At 36.9% G+C, this 27776-nt stretch overlaps 1 pseudogene; it reads right to left on the reverse strand.

The window, feature by feature from the left end:
- LOC100400503 (UPF0415 protein C7orf25-like) overlaps positions 1-27776 on the reverse strand; it is a 162904-nt pseudogene that overhangs the window by 128858 nt on the left and 6270 nt on the right.

Below are 27776 nucleotides of genomic sequence, written 5' to 3' on the forward strand. Positions count from 1 at the left end.
TTTGTGCTCAGCTTATTCCAGACACTATAGATCAGTAGTGGTTATCACTTCCATTCCCATCTTTTTAAATGAGAGTATCTCTACCTTGTCTAATGTCTATTCCACCATTTTATACTGGAAGTGTGGGAGTAGATAATGTGTTTCTTCTGTCATGGATCTTCAAATCAGGAAGAATGGTACTCACAGAGCTGAGCCCAAGAAACAATATCTGAAGAGACTCCTCCCTAGAATTGGTTTAGAGGAGAAGATTCTGAATCTCCAAGCCTGATGCTGAAATAGGATGATATACGGTTGGGGGGATAAAGAGGAGAAGGAGAATCCTAAGAGGGATGAGTCTATTTTGCATGTAGGAGAAATAAAAATAATTCGTGAGCAAAGAATAGACATTGGTTGTTTGAAATGGATCCAAAACCTTTTGACATTCCTTCTGTCCAAAGGTAGGATCTATGTGGATATATTTATGACTATTTCAATCAACAGAGTATGAAAGAAGTGATGCTATGTAACTTCTGAGTCTAGGTATGAAAATGTCATGCAACTTGTGCCTGATATTCTTGGACTACTCACCCTAGGGGAAGCCAACCATCCATCATGAAAGACGTCCAATTAGGCTGAGTCTGTCATGCTGGAGAACTCACCAGTAGGTACTCCAGTCAACATCACCAATAGCAAATGCCAGTCGTGAGAGTAAGTTATCTTGAACATAGAACCAAGTCATGACTTTAGATATTGGCAGCCTCAGCCAATATCTGATTGCAACTTCATGAGTAACTCCTGAATTCTCACCCTCAAAATATTAAGCAAAATAAAATGAATATTTTAAGCCACTGAGTTTGGGGAATAATTTGTTATTCAGCAGTTCTAAATGAAATACCTGTAAATATTTTTCAATGATAAATATGTCTTTTTAGGAAGAAAAGTCTCTCTTTGGGTTAGGTCAGAGAGAAAGATCAAATATATGACATAAATCATAAGCCCAAGAGGCCAAATGAAAGTCAGAAATAAAAGCTGGACAAACTGAAGGTTTAGTTACTGAGAGAATGCATTAAAAATGATGTGTTTACCATATAGAATATTTTGAAGCTATTGTCAAAAACTTGGGGCCATATTATTACATTTGGAAGGATTTTCGTGAGGTAACATTAAATGGAAAAAATAAAACAAAAAAGGATGTTAAATACCTTCCCTCATATATGTGTGTACATATACATTTGAGTGTGTATTTCTGTGTGGGTATGGTGTGTATATATACAGATTATTTTCTACATATGTGTTCTGTATGTACATGTGTATGTGTGCAGATGATTTTTAAGCACAATTAAAAAATATGGTAGTATACAGACTAGATTGACAATATGGCTACCCCACAGTTGGGAGGCAAAAGGTTTGGTAGTCAGAAAGGGAAGTGGGAAAAGGGAGACAAAACAAAAAGGAAAAGAATGACTGCATTAGGAATATGTGGTCAAACATTCATGAGTTTATGCACTATATATATGTGTACATAAGTTAAATTATTCATATATGTGTATATGTGTGCCTATGGGGACACAGGAGCATAGATCATAGATGAAAATATTATAACTGGCTGTCAGCAAGAATAAAGAGGGAAACAGAGGACAAAGAGAGTCATAGCAAAACAAAACACAGAGGCACAGATGTGAAACTAGATCAACACAAGCAACAATCACTAATGTAATGGTGACTAATTGAGGAACGCACAGATACAGGTCAAAGCAAATACTAAAAGTAACTGTAGTCAAAAGAATACAGATACTGAAGAACAAGATGGGAATACTGGGCAGGGTCAGGAATAAGAAAATATGAAACAATAGAAAAAGTAGAGCTAAGTACTGAAGCAGAGACAAGATTCACAGAGCTGAGAAGTCAGAGAAGGAAATGCTAGGGACCACCAGCCACACAAAAGACCTTAATACAACTGACACAAAGTCGTATCTTGGCCAAGGAACTTACAGATAAGGTTATTTATGGATTACTTGGGGACAGGCAGTATTACATGGGATAAATGTGTCTAATTAGTGACAACTAGAAACTCAAAGGCTACTAGAGTGAAACAGCTTACTATGGATACAAGCAGCATTTTCCAAGGTATGGAAACCCTTCAGAAGAGCTCTGAAATGTGTTTTCCAGAGGCTGGTGCTGCCTATCTACCCATAAATTTGACAGCAAGAAGATTCATTACTACTTTCCCTCGAAATTTCATATGGGGGTTTTTGTCCAACAAGTAGTTTAATTAAGTCATATTCATTCATTTCTAGGAAGCTCAGATTTCTTTCTCTACAGATAAATAACACTGTACATTTACACGTATCATTTGATTCATTTTGGAATCACAAATACCCCAATAAAAACTTTTGGGTTCATATGTCAATTTACTAAGTTATTCAGGTGGAAATCATAAGTATAGTAAAGCTTGCATTAGTAAAAAGAAAAAAAAAATTCTTCCCAAATGTGTCTATGATATACATCATCCAAAAAATTATTTCAGAAATGTCTCTCTATGCTAGAGAAAACAGCAAAACTTAGTGGAATAAAGTGGCAGGCAAAACTGTTTAGGGAAACTGTCTCCAAATCATTTTAACAAATTTCATAACAACAGAAATACAAGTAGCCCAGGCAGAAAATAACTAGTTATTCTGACATGAGAAATGAATTATTCTTATTTCTCCTAGTCCATGAGAGGAAGATCATATTTTCACATATTTTTATATTTTGTTACTGAATTCAGAAACCATGAGACACATGCCAAAATGTTAATAAAGCCTCCCTAGAAAACAGGAAAAGAGGTAAGGGAATTGGAATTCTTATTTTCTATTTCATTCTGAATTTTTAAATTTCTAATCAAGAGACTCTGTTATTGTTGATTAAAAATTTTTAATAATTAAAAAATAAAAACAATCCTATAAGAAATAAAACTGTCAAAGGTTTTAACTGCAATACTTTGCTTTCTCTTAAACAACAACTTTTTTATATTGCTTGCAGCAAAATACTATTATGGAGTATGGTACCAATAGCTTTTATGATTCAGGCAATATTCAATGATACATCCATTGCCACTACTTGATTTTTGACTTTGCAACAAGAGGTCTTGCCATCAAGGCATATCATTCATCAGAATGACAGTTCTTCATATACACTTTAAACATATGTTGAAATCAAATCACATGTCACAAGTCTTTTTTTCTTACCCTAACATTCAAAGAGTAATATTTTCTTTCCTCTCAAACTCTCTTACCATGGTTTTTTTTTTTTTTTTTTTGAGACAGTCTTGCTCTGTCACCCAGGTTGGAGTGCAGAGGCCCGAGCTCAGCTCACTGCCACCTCCTATTCCTGGGTTCAAGCGATTCTCCTACTTCAGCCTCCTAAGTAGCTGGGATTACAGGCATCCACCACCATGCCCAGCTAACTTTTATGTTTTTAGTAAAGATGGGGTTTTGCCATGTCGGCCAGGCTTGTCTCAAACTCTGGGCCTCAAGTGATCAGCCATCCTCAGTCTCCCAAAGTTCTGGGATTACAGGCATGAGCCACCACACCCTAGCAGGATGCATTTTTCATGATGGAAAATTTAAGTCATTTTTTTCAATTGGAAATTCATTGACATTTGCTATAGGTTTAATTGTTTTTAATGAAGAACATATTCAGAAGGTAATGTTTAAATTAGGAAATCCAAATCCAAAATTCAAATTTAAAAAAATGTCACAGCTCCAACTTGAAATTCCAGTTGCTTAAAAAATTATTGAAGGTGGAAAATATTTTTTTGTCTCTGAAGGGTTTATTTTTAAGCCTATTTTTCAACTTCACTGAGTTTGTTTCAAGCCAGTTTGGACTAACCTAAAGTCTGAAAAAGAGTGGGAAAAAATCAGTAATTCAAAGTCATTTCAAACTTGGACATGTGACCTAGCATGACTCATATGGGGAGAGAACACTGTCCAAATGTCCAGGGCCTTACATGACTATATTTTCGATCTTGGCAAATCCTAATGATTCACATTTGTTTTAAAAATATAAGCACATAGAAGATTTCTAAGCCCGTATGCAATACAAAACTACACTTATTATCTACTAAATTGGTTTATATACAAGTTACATTTTTACTCTTCTAAACTAAAACAGATTTATATATTTGACCCAGAGATTCTTCAGAATTAATCTTGCACCAATACAGTGAAATGTAGCCAGATAAAGAACATTATTCAAGTGCATGAAAACAATATCTATATTAGAACTGACTGGTGTTTGCAGTAATATCAGCCACATATTTATACAGTTAAGTGTTCCAACAATACCACTTAAACTGAGCAATAAAAAAACATTGTTTCGATTTTTGACATTGCTTTCCTAGCTCAAATGCAGAACTAGAGTAAAACATAACTATAATCTTTAATCTTTGATCTTTGTGTACTTTTTACCTGCAGTATATATGTACTATATATGTTTTGTGTGTGTGTGTGTGTGTGTGTGTATCTGTATATAGCATCTTAAAGCTTGAGTTCAAAATAATAAAAGACTTTTTCAGAGATAAAAATACAAGTTAAAATTCTAGAAGAAAAAGAAAGTAAAGTAATGCCTGGTAGAAACATTTATAAATATACACACATTATTTTATGAAACAAGAAACAGATTTGAGGCCAATATGTTTTATTACTAAAGAAATTAAATAGAGTTTGCCCATGGTTGCTGAATGCCAGAATTTATAATGTATCAACATTACTATGTGCACTATGAAAAATGATGTCACAAAAGATAAGATTATGTCTTTCAAAAAACTCTACATCTGTTTGACAAAGTAGCACACAGATTCGTGATAAATCGAATTACTTAGTTTAATCTGCTTATACTCAGTCTTGCTCACAAGGAATCTAAGATCTAGAAAAATTTAGCTATTAACAAATAGAAAGTGTTTCTATTCCATATTATCCAAAGGATTTGAGAGAGATAAATTTAATAATAAAGCCATGATTATAATACAGGTAAGCAATTGTACAAGGTAAAATGCTAGAAGTTCCAAATGAATAAAATAGACAATAGTATAAGAGGAAGAGAAACAACAGCAAGACTGACACAATATGATTAACTTACTGATCCAAGTAACACCTCATAATAGCAATTAGCACTTTATATTCATCATTTCATTAATTGTCTCATCAACAACAACTTTGGGAGAGCTTATAATTATCTGTGTTCCACAAAAGAAACCGAGGAGCTTCACACAAGCTTAAGTGGCACAGCCAGAAACTCAATGCACATTGTCTTCTACGTGGAAAGTCTGAGCTCCACACATTAATTAAGCTATTATATAACCAAATCTATTTTATGGCCAACTCTGGTTTGGGAGGCCTCAAAACATTTAGAATCTCACCAGTACTTTTCCTCCGGTGGCACGGGTACCACAAGAAAGTAACTATCCAAATGAACTATTTTTTTTCCAATGGTCATTGAATGAACAGTGTCAAGCCACTTTGGAAAGCAGTCAGATGAGCATTTTGTGTTTCTTAGGAAAAATAAAACCAGCTTTAGAGTTGACCACTTTTCAAGTAGCATCACATTGAAATATACTTTTCAAAGATAGCCAATAGCACACATGACAACTTCTGCCTCTCTTCCAAGGATAATAGTGTTGTCACTGTTTCTTCTAGATACTATCCTAGTGGAAATGTTTTCCACTCTGATATAGGCTCAGAGGAAATCTTCCAGGCGCTGAATATAAGTAAGGTTGTCCACGACTGTGGGAAAGGTTGTCAGTTCTGGTGAAATTAATTTTTATGAGAAAACTGATATAAATACATTATTTCAAGGCAAGTTAAAGATTCCTTTTAAGGATTCTGCATTCATTCCTTTCATCCCTGAGAATGTGAACTCATTTCTGGTATTCAAAAGAAGTGAAACTTTCCACATGAAACTACATTTTTTCTTGTCTGGTTTGTCTTTCTTTCACAATAACTTAATACCATGCTAAGTAAGTCAGGGCTCCTATGAGATGATTGAAAATTATAGATAATCACAATAAAACACTTTTTAAATTAGCTGTGAAGCCTACATATAGACTAATTCTTAAAATTAGAATAAAGTAGTTCACCAAGAACATGTGCTTATTTCAAAATTTAGGCTTCATTTAATTTTTTATTTTAAAGAATAACATTTAAGAGTTAGAAAGTACTTATTTGTACTGTTACATTTACTGCAGAAATGTTTTATGTATATACTTTTGAAATCCTATGTGCATAACATAAGCCTATATCAGAAGAAAGGAAAAGAAAGAAGAATAAAAGGAGAGAGGGAAGAAGAAGTTGAGGGGGATGAAGAAAGAAAAGGAGAAGGAAGAAAGAGAAGAAGAAAGAAAAAAGCAGTGAGGGAAGGGAAAAGGGAAGAAGAAAATGTAGAGGGTGGGCATAAAAGACAAAGAGAAAGAACGCTGACAATTATGGATAAAATTAAAGACTATTTGACCACACTTGGAATCCCACATCCCAGTCTCCCCTGACAGAAAATATCCACTCTCATTCTAGTACACTCTGAAGTATTATGCTTGAGATTTATTCCATCAAACTAATCACATACGCAATATCATTTGATGAGTCACTGTCATTCTGCATCATGATTTGGATTATATTCTTGTAGGTTGTTTGTGTCTAGGAATTTATCCATCTCTTTTAGGTTATCCAATTTGTAGACGTATAATTGTTCATCGTAGTCTCTTATGATCCTTTCTGTGGTATCGGCTCTCATGTCTCCCTTTTCATTTCTGATTTTATTTATTTGAATTTTCTCTCTTTTTTTCTTAGTATGGCTAAAGCTTTATCAATTTTATATTTTCAAAAAACAACTTATTTTATTGATCTTTTCTATTGTTTTTCTAGTCTCTGTTTCACTTGTTTCTGCTCTATAATTGTTTCTTTCTTCTTACTGGCTTTGGGGTTAATTTGTACTTCCTTTTCTTCTTCCTTGAGGTGTAAATTTAAGTTGTTAGAGATCTTTCTTCTTTTTTGATGTAGATGTTTATTGCTAAAACTTCCCTCTTAAGACTGCTTTTCTGCATCCCATAAGCTTTGGCATGTTGTGTTTTCATTTTCATTTGTTTCAAGATATTTTTTAGTTTTATTTATTTATTTATTTATTTTGAGAAAGAGTTTTGCTTTTGTTGTCCAGGCTGGAACGCAATGGTGTGATCTTGGTTCCCTGCAACCTCCACCTCCCAGTTTCATGTGATTCTCCTGCCTCAGCCTTCCAAGTGGCTAGAATTACAGGCATGCACTACTACACCTGGTTAATTTTGTACTTTTAGTAGAAACAAGGTTTCACCATGTTGGCCAGTCTAGTCTTGAACTCCTGATCTCAGGTGATCCACTCACCTTGGTCTCCCAGAGTGCTGGGACTGCAGGCATGAGCCACCGCGGCCCGTGTCATTTTTCTTTTAATTTCTTCTTTGCCATTGATTATTCAGGAGCATGCTGTTTAATTTCCAAATACAGGACCCCCATGGATACTGAAATGTACAGAAGCTCAAGTTCCTGATACTTGAGCACAGTATGTGTTTGCATATAACCTATCCACATCCTCTCAGATACTTTAAATCATCTATAGATTATTTATAATAACTAATTCAATGTAAACATGATTTAAACACGTTATGTTGTATCTTTTATTTGTATTACTTTTATCATTATGCTTTTTTATATATATTTTTCTCCATATATTTTTGATCCACAGTTGGTTGAATCCATGTGGAACTCACAGATAGGAAAAGACTGCTGAATTTGTGAATTTTCCAAAATTCCACCTGTTACTGATTTCTAGTTTCATTCCATTCTGGCCAGAAAAAAATGTACTTGATATGATTTCAATCTTCTTAAAATTATTAGGACTTATTCTGTGGCCCTGATCTACCCTGTAGAATGTTTCCTGTGTACTTCAGAAGAATGTTTACTCTGCTGCTGTTGAATGAAATATTCTGTATCTGTTAGGTCCATTTTGGTTATTTAATATTATAGTTAGCAGCTTTACATCTACATTCTTAAGTATTATTTGCCTGTAATTTTCCTTTTCTGCAGCATCCTAATCAAGTTTTAAAGTCATATTTTACTAACCTTATTTTGAAAACCAAACAGTTATTTTTCAATTTTCTGGAACAACTCAAAGAGTTTTGTAAACCTCATTTAGAAACTTTCTGGGCCTGAGGCTTATAATTGGGAGTGGGGGATATTTTTCTTCTACTTTGATTTTTTTAATGATTATTAATGTACTCAAGGGTTTTTTTTATTTCTTCCAGTGTTAATTTTGGCAATTGATATTTCTGTAGTTTTTCAAATTTGTTCATGTATCTTTATAAATACTTTGATTATATTTCCATGTTTCATTTGTAGTTATTTATTCTATATGTAATAACATATTCTCTCTCTCTTTTTTTTTCACTGTCTCCTCCCAAATCACTCTGATCAATGCTTTGCATATCTTAACAATGTATTGGTTATAGTACTCTACTGTTTGCTTATAGTTGTGTTCTCTGTATCATTTCTATATTTTTCTTTGTTGCTTATTTTTTTAAGGAAAGCATAAAGAATGGTCACATGAACACATTTACATCAATGCCTAGCTTAGGAAAGGAAACCTTACTAATAGACTTCAAACCCCTGTTTGCTCTTCCTCAAAAAAATCTTCTATGCACCAACATCAGAGGGAGGTACTATTCTGAATTTCATGTACATCATTCCTTCGCATTGCTTTATACTGCCAGTATGCACATAGATTTTCCTTAGCTACACATAGTGCTGTTTTGCCTATTTGTAAAGTTTGTTTACTGAACCTGTATCTGTGGGATTCATCTATGCTTCCTGAAATCCATGCTCCCAAATACTGGAGGCACTGGCTTCTCTGCCTCACGTGTCTGCTTTTAGGGGAACCCAAACTAGGACGCTTTCCACTACCAGTGCATTGGAAGATCTTTTACATTGTTAATCATAAAGAAGTGTTTAATATTTTAATATTTCTGCATCCTTTGAGATAAATTTTTGTCTCTTATTTGAAGAATTAAACTAATTCCTATTTTATTCTTTCAATTATTTGATTTTAATAATTCTCTTATTCCTGAGAAAACCAGTTTAAGCTTGATCTAATTTTTTTCTTTTTGATATTTTATTTAGCCCTTTTACATCTATGTTCATAAATTAGCCCATAATTTTCATTTCTAATATTTTCCTTATCCAATTTAGGTAGCAAGATTATACTAGTTTCATATAAAACCATTAGAAGATGTCCTTCTTTTTGATTCTTCAGGAAAAAATTGGGGTAAAAATGAAATCATGTTTTTTGACTCTTTGATTTAAATTACCTCTGATCCATGTGGAACTCGCTTTTGTGTGAGTCCATTTCCTATTGATTAAACTTATTAATGAGAAGAAGATTCATGCATTTTATTTATTCTTGAATCCACTCTTAAGTTGTAGCTTCTGTAAGAAATTCTTAGTTTTTGTGTTTGTCAAAAGTTAATTTCATAGTTTTATCTTTTTAGTCAACACTATTTGTATCTGTCTTCTTTTTTACTTCTAATATTGTTTATTTGTGTTGTTTCATATTTTCTGGCAACCCAAAAATGTCAATTTTATTAGTTTTTTTTCAAAAAATGAACTTTTGCCTTAGTTGATTCTCTCTACTGTATATTTGTTTTTCATTTAATTAATTTCCCCTTATCTTTATAGTTTCCTTCCTTCTGCTTTCTCTGTTTATTTTGTTGTTCTTCTAACTTCTTAAGTTGCTTAGCTCATTTATTTTCAGCTTTCTTCTTTTCTAGTGTAAGCATTTAGAGCTATAAATTCACCAAAAAGTATGCTTCAGTTGAATCTTGCAATTTGGGTATGTATTTGTTATTATTCATCTTTGGCTATAAATTATTTAGAAATGCTTTTTAAAATTAATTTTTGGAGATATGAATTTTTTCCTACATAACTATTTATTATTGCTTTCTAACATTGAAAAGTATCTAGATGATAAAAAGTCTACAAAACTGTAGGTAGGGTTGATTTTGACAACTGTTCCTTGTATAATTAAGAATACAGTTTATTCTTTCATGAGGGTTATTTTTCTTTCATCTCAAGCTTGCTAATTATGTTATCTAAACTTTAAATATACTCATAAAAATGTTTTGCTGCTTGATTCATCAGTTACTCAGAGGAGTTTGTAAATTCTTACACTCTTCTTATAGATTTGTCCATTATGGTCTCATACATTTTTGAGGTTATGCTAAAAAGTTTACAGATTATAATTAAATGTTTATCATCATATAGCAATACTCATTACCTTAATGACTTTTTGCCTTGAAGACTATTTTGACGGGCCTATCTATCTGTCATGATGCTAGTGGATTGGCGTCTAGTATATCTTTTCCCCTTTACTTTTGGCCTTTCTGTAAACTCATAATTTAGATGTTCCTTTCATTCTCCTTGACAATCTGCAACTTTTAACTGTCAAGTCTATTGAATTTATAGTAATTACTATTACTAATATATCTGAATTTATTTCTACAATTTTGTTTTGTGCTGCATCTCCTGATTTTTCAATAGTTTTCTTTTTTTTTTTTTTTTTTTGAGACGAGTCTCTCTCCATCACCAGGCACCAGGCTGGAGTGCAGTGGCGCAATCTCAGCTCACTGCAACCTCCGCCTCCCAGGTTCAAGCAATTCTCCTGCCTCAGCTTCCCAAGTAGCTGGGACTACAGACACACACCACCACGCCCAGCTAATTTTTGTATTTTTAGTCGAGATGAAGTTTCACAATGTTGGCCAGGATGGTCTCTATCTCTTGACCTGGTGATCCACTCACCTCAGCCTCCCAAAGTGTTGGGATTACAGGCATGAGCCACTGCTTTCTTTTGGTCTAATTAAGTTTTTTGTTTAACTCCAATGCTCCAACACATGCTCCAAAAAATATCTAGATGATATGTTTTAAATGTATTCTATTGTGGATATTCCCAATGATCCACATTTTTCATTAATTTTAAAAGTTCTGCTTGGACATCACCTTTCCATCATTCTCTATTACTGGATGTCCTGATATGTGTAAGGGCAAGTCTACCATCACCAACTTTCATGATTAAGGGCTTTTAGGTCTGACTACTCATGTCCTAGTTCAATTGGTGCAGTGTGATGAAAAAAGTCATAAAACAGAAGAAAAAATCAATTGAGATATGCATTTAAGATTTGTTAGGCATTTTGAGGAACTACCATGTCTCCTACAGTTTTTCTGTGTTAAAAACAAAAAGATTCCTACCCTCACACTGACCCATTTGCCACAGCCACCATTAATTAAACTATGACAGATATAAGTGATTCTATGAAGGAAACAAGGAAGCTTCATGTTCGATATTAAGTGTTGGGAACATGTGATGACATCTGTGGTCTCTTACAGACTGGAAATTAAGAGATGTGGTTTTTTAGGTCACACTTCTGTCATATGCTATAACCTTGCCAGGATCCATAATACCTTCTCGGCGCCTGTGAACATGTCATCACTATATTTGGACGATTAATAGATTTGCAGATTCACAACCAAGAGGTGGGATGGGAAAACCTCTACAGAGCACTTATAACATGAAAAGCACATTCATTATTATAATTTTGTGATTTCATATTGCTTTCACAATACAAACTAGAGAGGGTGGATTTGCCAAATTCCTCTTACATGGTGAAGACAGCTAGCAGTTGGACTTTTGGTTAAAACCCTAAACCTAGTGAACTATCAGAATTACTTGAGAAGCTTCTTAAAAATACTCTGAAGTGACTCTCACTCCAGGCTTTAAATATCATCCATTTTCTATACCAGGCTAAAACTTTCCCAGTTACTCCTTCACTTGGGTGAATTTTCATCATCGCTCATTCTGCAATACATAGAGTTTTGTTTGTTTATTTCTTTTAGATCAGTCTTCCATAGTGGACTATGTGGTCCATGAAGAAAGAGATGTTTACAGTTATTGTCTTCATCCTGTACATAAAGCTTACCCCAGGGCCTAGAACCTGGTAGGTGTTCAATAAATATGTGAAGGGATAAAGGAGTAATTTATTCCAACATTCCTGCTGGATTTCTGTAATCCAACAGAAATCTCATTCATGTGACCCAGGAATCTATGTGTAGAGTTCTGGAGATGATTTTGATGACCAACACACTGAAGAACACCCTAGCGAGAAAAAGGCGAGAGAAGATGGTGCTATAGGAGCAACTCAGGATTGCAGCTCCCAGTGAAAGTGCAGAGGGTGAGTGGACGCCGCATTTCCAGATGAATCTTTATTGCCCACAGACCAGGAGATTCCCAGGTGTAGGAGTCCCACAAGTTGCCAGCATGGCTGTTTTGGCTGGCGTGGCTGTTTCAGCTTGCGTGACTGTTTCGGCCAGTGCCGCAGCACAGTGGCACTCCATACAAAATACACTGGTCTGATTGCCCTGTTAAACCAGCAATTTGAGATTTGGGAAGGCAGATTAGCACATTCATCTGATTAAACGGGACTTAAACAGTAAGCCAGGCAAGGAGATTCCCAGACAGTAACGTTGTTTCAGCCGGTGCAGTGGGTCGCCACACAGGAAATCACACAGATCCCGGAACCCTTTCAGCAGGTGACTGGAACACCTGGGAGGGAATCTACCATTCAACTTAAAAAAAAAGATCTCTCAGGCAGGGAGCCAGGTGATCAGACTCGGTGGGTCCCACTACCACAAAAACAAACAAACCAGCAATTGGAAATGCTTGGGGTTGAAAGTTTTACAACAAGCACAGCTGAACCCAGGATGGTGCAGCTCAGTGGGGGAGGGGCGTCCGCCATTACCGAGGCACTCCACCCCTACGGAGGTACTCTGCCATTGCTGATGCAGCCTGCCATTGCTGAGGAAACATGCCATTGCCGAGGCAACCCACCATAACAGAGAGAGTCAGCCATTACAGAGGCAGGCCACCATTGCCATGGCAGTTCTAACCACACCCATATAAACAGGACTACAGGGAATTACACACTGCATCAGGTAGGAGCCCACAGCAGCATGGCGAAGCCCAGAGCAGCTCAGCATAGCCTCTGCAGGCAGGCAGTGACTAGATGGCCTCCTTGCTGGGCAGGACACTGCAACGGATACTCATAAATAAAGCCCTAACTCCCCAGGACAGAGCACCTGAGAAAAAAAGGGACTTTATGAGTTCTGCTGCAGCAGACTTAAACATACCTGCCTAGCAGCCCTGAATGAACAATGAAGTTCACAGCTCAGCACTTGAGCTTCTATAAAGTACAGACTGTCTCTTCAAGCAGCTCCCTGAACCCCACATATCCAAAGAGTCACCTCACAAAGGACTAATAAGACTGACATTTGGCGGGCATCATTCAGGGACAAAGATAGCAGAAGAAGAAACTGGCAGCAACCCTCACTCTTCCGCAGCTGCTACAGGTGTTCCCCAGGCAAGCAGGGCCTGGAGTGGACCTCAGCAGTCCTACAGCATAGGGACTAGACTGTTAGAAGCAAAACAAAGAAACAAAAATACTTCATCATCAACAGTCTGGATGTCCACTCAGAGACCCAATTGGAAAGTCAGCAACTACTCAGACGACACATGAATAAATCTACAAAGATGGGAAGAAAACAGTGCAAAAAGGAGGAAAACACCCAAAACTGGAACACCTCACCTCCTACAAGGAACCACAACCCCTCACCAGCAAGGTAACAAAGCTAGATGGAGAATGAGTGTGATGAAATGACAGAATCAGACTTCAGAAGGTGGGTAATGAGAAACTTCTCTGAGCTATAAGAACACCTTCTAACTCAATGTAAAGAAACTAAGAAACTTGAAAAAGATTTGAGGAAATAATAGCAAGAATGGACAACATAGAGAGGAATATGAGTGAATTGATGGAGCTGAAAAACACAACATGAGAACTTCGCGAAGCCTGCACAAGTCTCAACAGCCGAATTGACCAAGCAGAAGAAAGGATATCAGAGGTTGAAGATAAACCCAATGAAATAAAACGAGAAGGCAAGATTAGAGAAAAAGGCACAAAAAGGAATGAACAAAGTCTCCAAGAAATGTGGGACTATGTGAAGAGACCTAATCTACGTTTGATAGGTGTACCTGAATGTGATGAAGAGAATGAATCCAAGCTGGAAAACACTCTTCGGGCTATTATCCAGGAAAATTTCCCCAACCTAGCAAGGCAGGCCAATATTCAAATCCAGGAAATACAGAGATCCCCACGAAGATATTCCACAAGAAGAGAAACGCCAAGGCACATAATTGTTAGATTCACCAGGGTTGAAATGAAGGAGAAAATGCTAAGGGCAGCCAGAGAGAAAGGTCAGGTCACTCACAAAGAGAAGCCCATCAGACTCACAGCAGATCTCTCGGCAGAAACCCTACAAGCCAGAAGAGAGTGGGGGCCCATATTTAACATCCTTAAAGAAAAGAACTTACAACCCAGAATTTCAAATCCAGCCAAACTGAGCTTCATAAGTGAAAGAGAAATAAAATCCTTTGTGAACAACCAAGTACGCAGAGATTTTGTCACCACCAGGCTGCTTTAAAGAGCTCCTGAAAGAGGCACATAGAAACAACCAGTACCAGCCATTTCAAAAACATATTAAATGCTAAAAAGCATCAACAAAATGAAGAATATGCATCAACTAATGGGCAAAACAGCCAGCTAGCATCAAAATGGCAGTATCAAATTCACACATAACAATATTAACCCTAAATGTAAATGGGCTAAATGCACCAATCAAAAGACACAGACTGGCAAATTGGATAAAAAGCCAAAACCCATCGGTGTGCTGTATCCAGGAAACCCATCACACATGCAAGGATACACAAAGCCTCCAAATAAAGGAATAAAGGAAGATTTACCAAGCAAATGGAGAGCAAAAAAGAGCAGGAGTTGCAATTCTTGTCTCTGATAAAATAGACTTTGAAGCAACAAATATCAAAAGAGACAAAGAAGGTCATTACTTAATGGTAAAAGGATTGATACAACAAGAAGAGCTAACGATCCTAAATATATATGGACCCAATACAGGAGCACCCAGATATATAAGGCAAGTTCTTAATGACTTACAAAGAGACTTAGACTCCCACACAATAATAGTGGGAGACTTTACACTCCACTGTCAATATTAGACAGATCGACCAGACAGAAAATTAACAAGGATATCCAGGACTTGAACTGAGACCTGGAACAAGCAAACCTGATAGACATTTACAGAGCTCTCCACCCCAAATCCACAGAATATACATTCTTCTCAGCACTACATCACACCTACTCTAAAATTGACCACATAATTGGAAGTAAATCACTCCTCAGCAAATGCAAAACAATTGAAATCATAACAAAGAGTCTGTCAGACCATAATGCAATCAAGTTAGAACTCAGAATTTAGAAACTAACTCAGAACTGCGCAGCTTTATGGAAACTGAACAACTGGCTCTTGAATGTTGACTGGATAAACAATGAAATGAAGGCAGAAATAAAAGAAGTTCTTTGAAACCAATGAGAATGAAGACACAACATACCAGAATCTCTGGGACACATTTAAAACAGTCTCTAGATGAAAATATATAGCAATAAGTGCCCACATGAGAAGAGTGGAGAGATCCCAAATTGACAGCCTATCATCAAAATTGAAAGAGCTAGAGGAGCAAGATCAAAAAAACTCAAAACCAAGCAGAAGACAAGAAATTACTAAGATCAGAGCTGAACTGAAGGAGATAGAGACATGAAAAACCCTTCATAAAATAAATAAATCCAAGAGCTGGTTTTTTGAAAAGATCAACAAAATACACAGACCACTAGCCAGACTGATAAAAAAAGAAAAGAGAGAACAACCAAATAGATGCAATAAAAAACAATAAAGGGGAAATCACCACAGATTCCACAGAAATTCAAACCATCATCAGAGAATATTACAAACAACTCTATGCACATAATCTAGTAAACCTGGAAGAAATGGATAAATTCCTGGACTCCTGGGTCCTCCCAAGCCTAAACCAGGAGGAAGCTGAAACTATGAATAGACCAATAACAAGGTCTGAAGTTGAGGCAGCAATTAAGAGCCTACCACACGAAAAAAGTCCAGGTCCAGATGGGTTCACAGAAAAATTCTACCAGACACACAAAGAAGAGCTGGTACCATTCCTTCTGAAACAATTCCAAATAATCCAGAAAGAGGGAATTCTTCCCAAATCATTTTATGAGACCAACATCATCCTGATACCAAAACCCGGCAGAGACTCAACAAGAAAAGAAAATTTCAGGCCAATATCCATGATGAACATAGATGCAAAAATCTTCAATAAAATACTGGCAAGCCAATTGCAATAGCACATCAAAAAGCTTATCCACCATGATCAAGTAGGATTCATCCCGGGGATGCAAGTCTGGTTCAACATATGCAAGTCTATAAACGTAATTCACCACATAAACAGAACCAAAAACAAAAGCCACATGATTATCTCAATTGATGCAGAGAAGGCATTTGACAAAATTCAACAGCCATTTATGCTAAAAACCCTCAATAAACTCGGTATCAATGGAACGTATCTCAAAGTAATAAAAGCTATTTATGACAAACCAACAGCCAATATCATACTTAATGGGCAAAAACTGGAAGCATTCCTTTGAAATCCAGCACTAGACAAGGATGCCCTCTGTCACCACTCCTATTCAATATAGTACTGGAAGTTCTAGCCACAGCAATCAGGCAAGAAAAAGAAATAAAGCGTATTCAAATAGGAAAGGTGGAAGCCAAATTGTCTCTATTTGCAGACGACATGATAGTATACCTAGAAGACCCCATCGCCTCAGCCCAAAAAATCCTGAAACTAATAATCAACTTCAGCAAAGTCTCAGGATATAAAATCAATGTGCAAAAATCACAAGCATTCCTCTACACCAATAACAGCCTTAAAGAAAGCCAAATCAAGAACAAACTGCCATTCACAATTGCTACAAAAAAATAAAATACCTTGGAATACAACTCACAAGGAACGTAAGGGACCTCTTCAGGGAAAACTACAAACCACTGCTCAATGAAATAAGAGAGGACACAAACAGATGGAGAAACATTCCATGTTTATGATTAGGAAGAATCAATATCATGAAAATGGCCATACTGCCCAAAGTAATTTACAGACTCAACGCTATTCCCATCAAGCTACCAATGACCTTCTTCACAGAACTGGAAAAAAACTACCTTAAACTTCATATGGAACCAAAAAAGAGCCTGAATAACCAAGTCAATTCTAAGCAAAAAGAACACAGCAGGAGGCATCACACTATTGGACTTCAAACTATACTAAAAGGCTACAGTAATCAAAACAGCATGGTACTGGTACCAAAACAGAGATATAGACCAATGGAAGAGAACAGGCATCAGAGGCAACACAACATATCTACTACCATACAATCTTTGATACAAGCAATGGGGAAAGGATTTCCTGCTTAATAAATGGTGTTGGGAAAACTGTCTAGCCATGTGCAGAAAGCAGAAACTGGACCCCTTCCTGACACTTTACACTAAAATTAACTCCAGATGGATTAAAGACTTAAACATAAGACCTGGCACCATAAAAACCCTAGAGGAAAATCTAGGCAAAACCATTCAGGACATAGGAGTAGGCAAGGACTTCATGACCAAAACACCAAAAGCATTGGCAACAAAAGCCAAAATACACAAATGGGACCTAATCAAACTCCACAGCTTCTGCATGGCAAAAGAAACAGTCATTAGAGTGAATCAGCAACCAACAGAATGGGAAAAAAATTTTGCAGTTTACCCATCTGACAAAGGGCTGATATCCAGAATTTACAAAGAACTCAAACAGATTTACAAGAAAAAAAACAAACAAGCCCATTCAAAAATGGGCAAAGGATATGAACAGACACTCTACAAAAGAAGACATACATGAGGCCAACAAACATATGAAAAAATGCTCATCATCACTGGTCATTAGAGAAATGCAAATCAAAACCACATTGAGATACCATCTCACGCCAGTTAGAATGGCAATCATTAAAAAATCTGGAGACAATAGTTGCTGGAGAGGATGTGGAGAAATAGGAACACTTTTACACTGTTGGTGGGAGTGTAAATTAGTTCAACCATTGTGGAAGACAGTGTGGTAATTTCTCAAGGACCTAGAAATAGAAATTCCATTTGACCCCGCAATCCCATTACTGGGTATATATCCAAAGGACTATAAATCGTTCTACTATAAGGACACATGCACACGAATGTTCATTGCAGCACTGTTTACAATAGCAAAGACCTGGAACCAACCCAAATGCCCATCGATGATAGACTGGACTGGAAAAATATGGCACATATACACCATGGAATATTATGCAGCAATCAAAACAATGAGTTTGTGTCCTTTGTAGGGACATGGATGAATCTGGAGAACATCATTCTCAGCAAACTGACACAAGAACAGAAAATGAAATACCGCATGTTCTCACTCATAGGTGGGTGATGAACTATGAGAACACATGGACACAGGGAGGGGAGCACAACACACTGGGGACTATTGGGGGGAATAGGGGAGGGACAGCGGGGAGGAGGGAGTTGAGAAGGGATAGCATGGGGAGAAATGCCAGGTGTGGGTGAAGGGGAGGAAGGCAGCAAATCACACTGCCACGTGTGTACCTATGCAACTATCTTGCATGTTCTGCACATGTACCCCAAAACCTAAAATGCAATAACAAAAAAACACTAGCCTATGACAAAGTGATTTTGCCTTAACTAAGGAGAATATATCAGAAGTTTTGATGGCATGGGAGCAGGGCCAGCTTAATGAGGGTCTGATCAGGAGTTCTCAGAAGGGGTCCTTTCCATCCCCATCCTGCACTTGAGGCTCAGTACTCAGCAGTTTGGATGTTTTTATTTTTATCTTTGGATTTGTGTTGTGTAAGTGAAGTTAGATGGGATTGTGGAGCATGAGCAGGGGCTCTGAGCTTCCTCTCAGAAGCACATGCTTCTCACCACTTCACTACCTCTCCAGTAGGGGTTGCAGCTGCCTGCACCTGCCTGCACCTGCCCCTGCCCAGTGATGCTGCTACCCTTGCCCCAGGTGGGGTTATAGCACAGGTGTAGGAAGCAATAGCATCCAGCCCACACACCAAGTCATGGTATATGACCCTTGGATATCAGCGAGGGTCCAGAAGTTTGATGCTAAATAACAAAGAACACCATAACAGGTCAGTAGAGACAACAGAAAAAAATGAAAATGCTTTTTTCCTGCATTTTGAATAAGGAGCCTAGCATTTTTCTTTTATAGTCATCAATTTATGTAGCAAGCCACGGGCACAGGATATATTACTTTGACAAAAAGGGGCATGTATGTATATTTCCAGTTGAGATACACTATTCCTAGGTTTACTTTCTCAAGACATGTTACAACCAGTGGATGGTGATGCCTAGTTGTCTTTTGTTCCAAATAGAGTTCTCCATAACTTCTTTTCAACTAAATGAGACTTTCTTGATACAAATATGATTTTATGAAAAAGTTAAGCATAGATATTATTTTATTGCAAAATGTATTTTTGTCTCACAACTTGAAGAATTGTATATAAGCAACTTATTCCCTAACCCTTGTAATTATAAATTTTTATTCTTTTATCTTTTTATTTCAAATGTATGTTCTTTCCCTCCTCTCACTACCTACAATACCTAAACACTTCTAGCTTGCTTTAAAGAAGTGCCAGCAGCTTCCAGTTGGCTCTCTCAGCCTGTCTATTGTTCAACCTCTTTAGTGTATGTCCAAGAGTTTTTCTTTCTCTAGGGTGCTCTAATGTTTCCTCATGTAAATTTGCAGAAGTCTCTCAAGTGTTACGGTGTCAGTGGAAAACCTCAAGTCCCCAAAAAGTGGCCCACTTAACACCAAATGCTAAGATAGCCAAGAAGCTGCCTGGGAAATGCTGAGCCACTTGGTTAAACAATAATTTCTGATACTGAAGCAAGCTGTACTGAAACAGTTTCAGTATCTGAAATCAACCACCAACAAGAAATGCCAACTATTGTTCTTGACCATGTCTCAGCCTTGTCTCACTGCTCATGTGGTTTTTCAAATATTTGACAGATGCATAGTTTACAAATATTTTTCTGCCTTTCTGTCAGTTGTCTGTTTACTCTGTTAATAGTTTATTTTGCTGTGCAGAAGCTCTTTAATTTAATTAGATCTCATTTGTCAATTTTTGCTTTTGTTGCAATTGCTTTTGGCATCTTCATCATGAAATCTTTGCCAGTTCCTATATCCAGAATGGTATTGCCTATATTGTATTTCAGGGCTGTTATAGTTTGGAGTTTTACATAAGTATTTAATCCATCTTGGGTTTTTTTTTTATATGGTGTAAGGAAGGAGTCCAGTTTCAATCTTCTGCATATGGCTAGCCAGTTATCCCAGCACCATTTATTAAATAGGGAGTCCTTTCTCCCTTGCTTGTTATTGTCAGCTTTGTCAAAGATGGTTGTAGGTTTGTGGCCTTATTTCTGGGCTCTCTACTCTGGCCCATTGGCATGTACCAGAGAGCTGTTTATGTTACTGTAGCTCTGTAGTATAGTTTGAAGTCAGGTAAGGTAATGTGATGCCTCCAGCTTTGTTCTTTTTGCTTAGAATTGCCTTGGCTATTTGGGCTCTTTTTTGGTTCCATAGGAATTTTTAAAGTTTTTCCTAGTTCTGTGAAGAATGTCATTGCTAGTTTGATAGGAATAACATTTAATCTGTATATTGCTTTGGGTAGTATGGTCATTTTAATGAAATTGATTCTTGCCTATCCATTGGCAAGGAATGTTTTTTCATTTGTTTGTGTAATCTCTTTGTTGTGTAATTTCTTTGAGCAGTGATTTATAATTCTCATTGTAGAGATATTTCATCTCCCTGGTTAACTGTATTACTAGGTATTTTATTATTTTGGGGGCAGTGGTGAATGGAATTGTGTTTCTAATGTGGCACTTGGCTTGGCTGTTGTTGGTGTATAGGAATGCTTTAATTTTGTTTGTCAATTTTGTATCCTGAAACTTTGCTTAAGTTGTTGATCAACTGAGGGAGCTTTTTGGCTGAGACTATAGGGTTTTCTAGATATGGAATCATGTTATCTGCAAGTAGGGATAGTTTGACTTCCTCTCTCCCTACTTGGTTGCCCTTTATTTTCTTCTCTTGCCTAATTGCTTTAGCCAAGACTTCCAATACTATGTTAATAGGAGTAGTGAGAGAGGGTGTTTTTGTTGTGTTCTGGTGTTCAAAAGGAATACCTCCAACTTTTGTCAATTCAATATGATGTTGACTGTGGGTTTGTCATAGATGGCTCTAATTATTTTGAAGTATGTTCCTTCCATACCTAGTTTATTGAGTTTTTAACATGAAGGGATGTTGAATTTTATCAAAAGCCTTTTCTCCATCTATTGAGATGATCATGTGATTTTTGTCTTTAGTTCTGTTTATGTGATGAATCACGTTGATTGATTTGTGTATGTTGAACCAACCTTGCATCCCAGGGATAAAACTTACTTGATCAGGGTGGATTACTCTTTTCAATGTGTTGCTGAACCCAGTTTGCTAGTATTTTGTTGAAGATTTTTCCATCAATCTTCATTAAGGATATTCACCTAAAGTTTGTTTGTTGTGTCTCTGCCAGGTTGTGGTTTCAGGATGATGCTGGCCTCATAGAATGAGTTGGGGAGGAGTCCCCTTTCCTCAAGTTTTTGGAATAGTTTCACTAGAAATGATACCAGCTCTTCTTTGCACATATGGTAGAATTTGGCTGTAAATCCATCTGGTCCTGGACTTTTTGTAGTTGGAAGACTATTGCTGATTCAATTTCAAAGCTCCATTATTGATCTGTTCAAGGAATCAATTTCCTCCTGGTTCAGTTGTAGGAGGGTGTATGTGTCCAGGAATTTATCAATCTTTTCAAGGTTTTCTAGATTTTTGCATAGAAGTATTCATAGTAGTCTCTAGTGGTTGTTTGTATTTCTTTGGGGTCAATAGTAACATCCCCTTTGTTATTTATAATTGTGCTTATTTGGATCTTCTCTCTAGTCTCCTTTATTAGTTGAGCTAACAATCTATCTTATTTTTTTAAAAATACAACTTCTGGATTCATTGATCTTTTTAATGGTTTTTGTGTCATATATATATATTTTTTTTTAATTGTATTTTAGGTTCTGGGGCACATGTGCAGATCATGCAGGATTGTTGGTTGCATAGGTACATACATGGCCATGTGGTTTGCTGCCTTCATCCCCTGATCACCTATATCTGGGATTTCTTCCCATGTTATCCCTCCCCAACCTTTCTACCCCCCACATCCCTCCCCTAGCCCCCCTAACTGACCCCGGTGTGCGATGTTTCCCTCCCTGTGTCCATGTGTTCTCATTGTTCAACACCCACCTATGAGTGAGAACATGCAGTGTTTGATTTTCTGTTCTTGTGTCAGTTTGCTGAGAATGGTGGTTTTCAGATTCATCAATGTCCCTACAGAAAACATTAACTCATCATTTTTTATGGCTTCATAGTATTCCATGGTGTATATGTGCCACATTTTCCTTGTTTTCTTGTTTTTCTTTTTTCTTTTTTTTTTTTAAGTTTTCTCTAGATATTTAATGCAAGATGCAATGTAGCCATACTCCATGATGAAATGTGGTTACCAGTAGGGGAGTCATAGCCCTACTGAATCAATCAAAGTATTACAATACAGCTGAAAGCTTTATATAGACATGTTTCTATTCTTACTTGCACTAATGTAGACAGTTTGATAGATAAGCTTGTCTCTTGTGCTTTTTCTACTTTGGGGAGTTACATACTTTAGATAAGACTGAAAGAAACTCTACTGGCTTAAGAGTTCTAAGTTTTACTTTTACTATAAACCTTTTCTCCCCTTCAGTTTAGATGGGAAGGCCAGCCTTTGGTATAAATAACTTACTTCCATGACAATATTTAAAGGGAATCTTTGGTGTTCACTGTCAGTTGTGTAGTCTTTTGGTAAGGGGGTGGCTAGAGCTGTTTTACTCTCAGTAAGTGCTCTGGGCTGATGGGTAAACACACTAAATTTGACATCCTACTTGTTTGCAGCTCTGACAAAACCACTATTAGCTCTGACAAAACCACTATTAGCAGTCATTGTGATGGCTTTTAGGGTGTCTCCTGTCCCAAAATATGTTAATGCGCAGCTATTAATTTTTGAACTGGCCACTAGTCTCAAGGCAAGCTCAGAAGGCTGGTCTGGTACTACATTAATTCACTTAATTAACATAGTGGCCCTCTCTGTCTCTCCCCAGGTCCTCCTAAGGTATCTAAAATAGACTGAAAGTCCTTGACAGCAGATTCACAAGCAAACAACTCCTTGTCCTTCATAAAGTCCTCCAGCTGAGGTAGAACCTACTCTTTCCTGTTTTGCTCTGCTTGTTTTGTGAGCACTTTTTCTTTGAAAATGAAGTAGCAGCATCCATAGCTGAGGGCAGATACATATGTGATTAAAGGAGTAATGTCCAGATTTACTCTTTTGCACACATCGATCTTAATGTCTGTTGCAAATGCAACACTTGCTAGTATATTTTCTCAGTCTACTCTGGTCACCGGCAAAAGCTCAGGGCCCTCATCGTCTGATTCACTCTCACTCAGTTGGAGCTCTTCAGGGTGATCTAACAGAGAGTTGACTGCTACTATGACTCCTCTCACAGATATGCCCATTTCTTTCAGCTTCTCTGCCATGGAGCTGGAGACACCATTGTAAAATGCAAAGATAATATGATGTTTGCTATATTGCACTGGCTGCTGGTGACTGGCCTGGGGGAAGTCTTCAGCCTGCTCAATGATGCTTTTGTCACTATATTGGTCCCTGCCCAGCCAGATGTTATGAAGAGCTTCAGCCTTCCAGCCAATAACTTCCACCCAAGTAGGACCACCATTTGCTACCTACCATTTGCTAACTACATCTACCACAAGGGACTGCTTTTCTCCCAAGGTATCTATGTAACCAAAGACACACCAACAACTTCTTCCAGGTTTTTTGCTGATTCCACAATGGCTCTCAGATGTATTAGGTTAGTGCTATGTAAATGAAATTCTTTAATAGCTACTTTTCCAGCTTCTACTTTCTGTAAGAAATGCCTATCATTGATGGTCATTTGGGTTAGTTCCAGGTCTTTGCTATTGTAAACAGTACCACAATGTACATACGTGTGCATGTGTCTTTATAATAGAATGATTTATAATCCTTTGGATATATACCAAGTAATGGGATTGCTGAGTCAAATGGAATTTCTATTTCTAGGTCCTTGAGGAATCCCCACACTGTCTTCCACAATGATTGAACTAATCTACACTCCCACTAAGGGTGTAAAAGTGTTCCTGTTTCTCCACATCCTCTCCAGCATCTGTTGTTTTCAGATATTTCAGTGCTAGCCATTCTAACTGGCGTGAGATGCTATATCAATGTGGTTTTGATTTGCATTCCTCTAATGAGCATTTCTTCCTATGTTTTTTGGCCTCATATATATCTTCTTTTAAAAAGTGTTTGTTCATGTCCTTCGCCCACTTTTGAATGGGTTTGTTTTTTTCTTGTAAATTTGTTTCAGTTATTTGTAGATTCTGGATATTAGCCCTTTATCAGATGGGTAGGTTGCAAAAAATTTTTTCCATTCTGTTGGTTGCCAGTTCACTCTAATTATTTCTTTTGCTGTAGAAGCTCTGGAATTTAATTAGATCTCATTTGTCTATTTTGGCTTTTCTTGCCAATGCTTTTGGTGTTTTAGTCATGAAGTCCTTGCCTATGCCTATGCCCTGAATGGTTTTGCTTAGGTTTTCTTCTAGGGTTTTTATGATGTTAGGTCTTATATTTATGTCTTTAATACATCTGCAGTTAATTTAGTAAGGTGTCAAGAAGGGGTCCAGTTTCTGTTTTCTGCACATGGCTAGCCAGTTTTCCCAACATTATTTATTAAACAGGGAATCCTTTCCTCATTGCTTGTTTTTGTCAGGTTTGTCAAAGATCAGATGGTTGTAAATGTGTGGCATTGCCTCCGAGGCCTTGCCACACATCTACAATGTTCCATTGGTCTATATCTCTGTTTTGGTACCAGTACCATGCTGTTTTGATTACTGTAGCCTTGCAGTATAGTTTGAAGTCAGATAGCGTGATGCCTTCAGCTTTGTTCTTTTCCTTAGGATTGTCTTGACTATGTGGGCTCTCTTTTGGTTCCATATGAAGTTTAAGGTGATTTATTCCAGTTCTGTGAAGAGGGTCATAAGTAGCTTGATGAAGATAGTGTTGAATCTATAAATTACTTTGGGCAGTATGGCCATTTTCATGATATTGATTCTTCCTAACCATGAGCATGGAATGTTCCTTCATCTGTTTGTGTCCTCTCTTATTTCATTGATTGTGTCCTCTCTTATTTCATTAAGCAGTGGTTCATAGTTCTCCTTGAAGATGTCCTTTACATCCTTTGTTAGTTGTATTCCTAGGTATTTTATTCTCTTTGTAGCAATTGTGAATGGGAGTTCGCTCTTGATTTGGCTCTCTTTTAGTCTGTTATTGGTGTATAGGAATGCTTGTGATATCTGCACATTGATTTTGTATCCTGAGACTTTGCTGAAGTTGTTTATCAGTTTAAGGAGATTTTGGGCTGAGATGATAGCTAAATATATAATCATGTCTTCTGCAAATAGAGACAATTTAACTTCCTCCTTTCCCAATTGAATACCCTTTTTTTCTTTTCCTTGCCTGTTTGCTCTGGCTAGAACTTCCAATACTATGAATAGGAGTGGTGAGAGAGGGCATCCTTGTCTAGTGCCAGATTTCAAAGGAAATGCTTCTAGTTTTTGTCCATTCAGTATGATATTGGCTGTGGGTTTGTCATAAATAGCTTTTACTATTTTGAGATATGTCCCATCATTACCTCGTTTATTGAGAGTTTTTAGCCCTTATGGCTGTTGAATTTGTTCAAGGCCTTCTCTGGATCTATTGAGATAATCATGTGGTTTTTGTCTTTGGTTCTGTTTATGTGGTGGATTACATTTATAGACTTGCATATGTTGAAGCATCCTTGCATCCCTGGGATAAAGCCTACTTGATCGTGATGGATAAGCTTTTTGATGTGCTGCTGCAATCAGTTTGCCAGCATTTTATTGAAGATTTTTGCATCTATATTCATCATGGATATTGGCCTGAAATTTTCCTTTTTTTTTTTTTTTTTTTTTTTTTTTTGTTGAGTCTCTGTTGGGTTTTGGTATCAGGATGATGTTGGTCTCATAAAATGATTTGGGATGGATTCCCTCTTTTTGTATTGTTTGGAATAGTTTCAGAAACAGTGGGGCCAGCTCCTCTTTGTATGTCTGGTAGAATTAGACTGTGAACCCATCTGGACCTGGGCTTTTTTTGTGTGGTAGGCTCTTAATTGCTGGTTCAACTTCAGCCCTTGTTATTGATCTATTCAGGGTTTCAACTTCTTCCTGGTTTAGGCTTGGGAGGGTGCTAGTTGGCCAGAAATTTATCCATTTCTTCCAGGTTTACTGGTTTATGTGCATAGAGTTGTTTTTAATAATCTCTGATGGTAGTTTGTATTTCTGTGGAATCAGTGGTAATATCTTGTTTATCATTTTTTATTGCATCTATTTGATTTTCCTCTCTTTTCTTTTTTATTAATCTGGCTAGCAGTCTGTCTATTTTGTTGATCTTTTCCAAAAACCAGCTCCTGGATTTATTGATTTTTGAAAGGTTTTTTGTGTCTCTATCTCCTTCAGTTCTGCTCTGATCTTAGTTATTTCTTGTCTTCTGCTAGTTTTTTAGTTTTTTTGATCTTGCTCCTCTAGCTTTTTCAATTTTGGTGATAGGGTGTCCATTTTAGATCTTTCCTCACATCTCATGTGGGCATTTATTGCTATAAATTTCCCTCTAGACACTACTTTAAATGTGTCCCAGAGATTCTGGTACATTGTGTATTCATTCTCATTGGTTTCAAAGAACATCTTTATTTCTGTCTTCATTTCATTGTTTATCCAGTCAACATTCAAGAGCCAGTTGTTCAGTTTTCATGAAGTTGTGTGGTTCTGAGTTAGTTTCTTAATCCTGAGTTCTAATTTCATTGCACTGTGGTCTGAGAGACTGTCTGTTATAATTTCTGTTCTTTTGCATTTGCTGAGGAGGTGATTTACTTCCAATTATGCGGTCAGATTTAGAGTACGTGTGATGTGGTGCTGAGAAGAAATGTATATTCTGTGGATTTGGGGTGGAGAGCTCTGTATATGTCTGTTAGGTTTGCTTGGAACAGATCTGAGTTCAAGTCCTGAATATCCTTGTTAATTTTCTGTCTTGTCGATCTGTCTGATATTGATAGTGGAGTGTTAAAGTCTCCCACTATTATTGTGTGGGAGTCTGAGTCTCTCTGTAGGTTATTAAGAACTTGCTTTATGTATCTGGGTGCTCCTGTATTGAGTGTATATATTTATTTATATATTTAGGATATATATTTTAGGATATATTTAGGATAGTGTATATATTTAGGATAGTTAGCTCTTGTTGCATTGATCCTTTTACCATTATGTAATGTCCTTCTTTGTCTCTTTTGATCTTTGCTGATTTAAAGTCTCTTTTATCAGAGACTAGGATTGCAACTCCTGCTTTTTGTTTTTTTTGGCTCTCCATTTGCTTGGTAAATTTTCCTCCAGCCCTTTATTTTGAGCCTATATGTGTCCTTGTACATGAGATAGGTTGCCTGGATACAGCACACCAAGGGGTTTTGACTTCTTATTCA

This window comes from Callithrix jacchus, chromosome 4, assembly GCF_049354715.1.
Source record: "Callithrix jacchus isolate 240 chromosome 4, calJac240_pri, whole genome shotgun sequence".
Classification (NCBI taxonomy): Eukaryota; Metazoa; Chordata; class Mammalia; order Primates; family Cebidae; genus Callithrix; species Callithrix jacchus.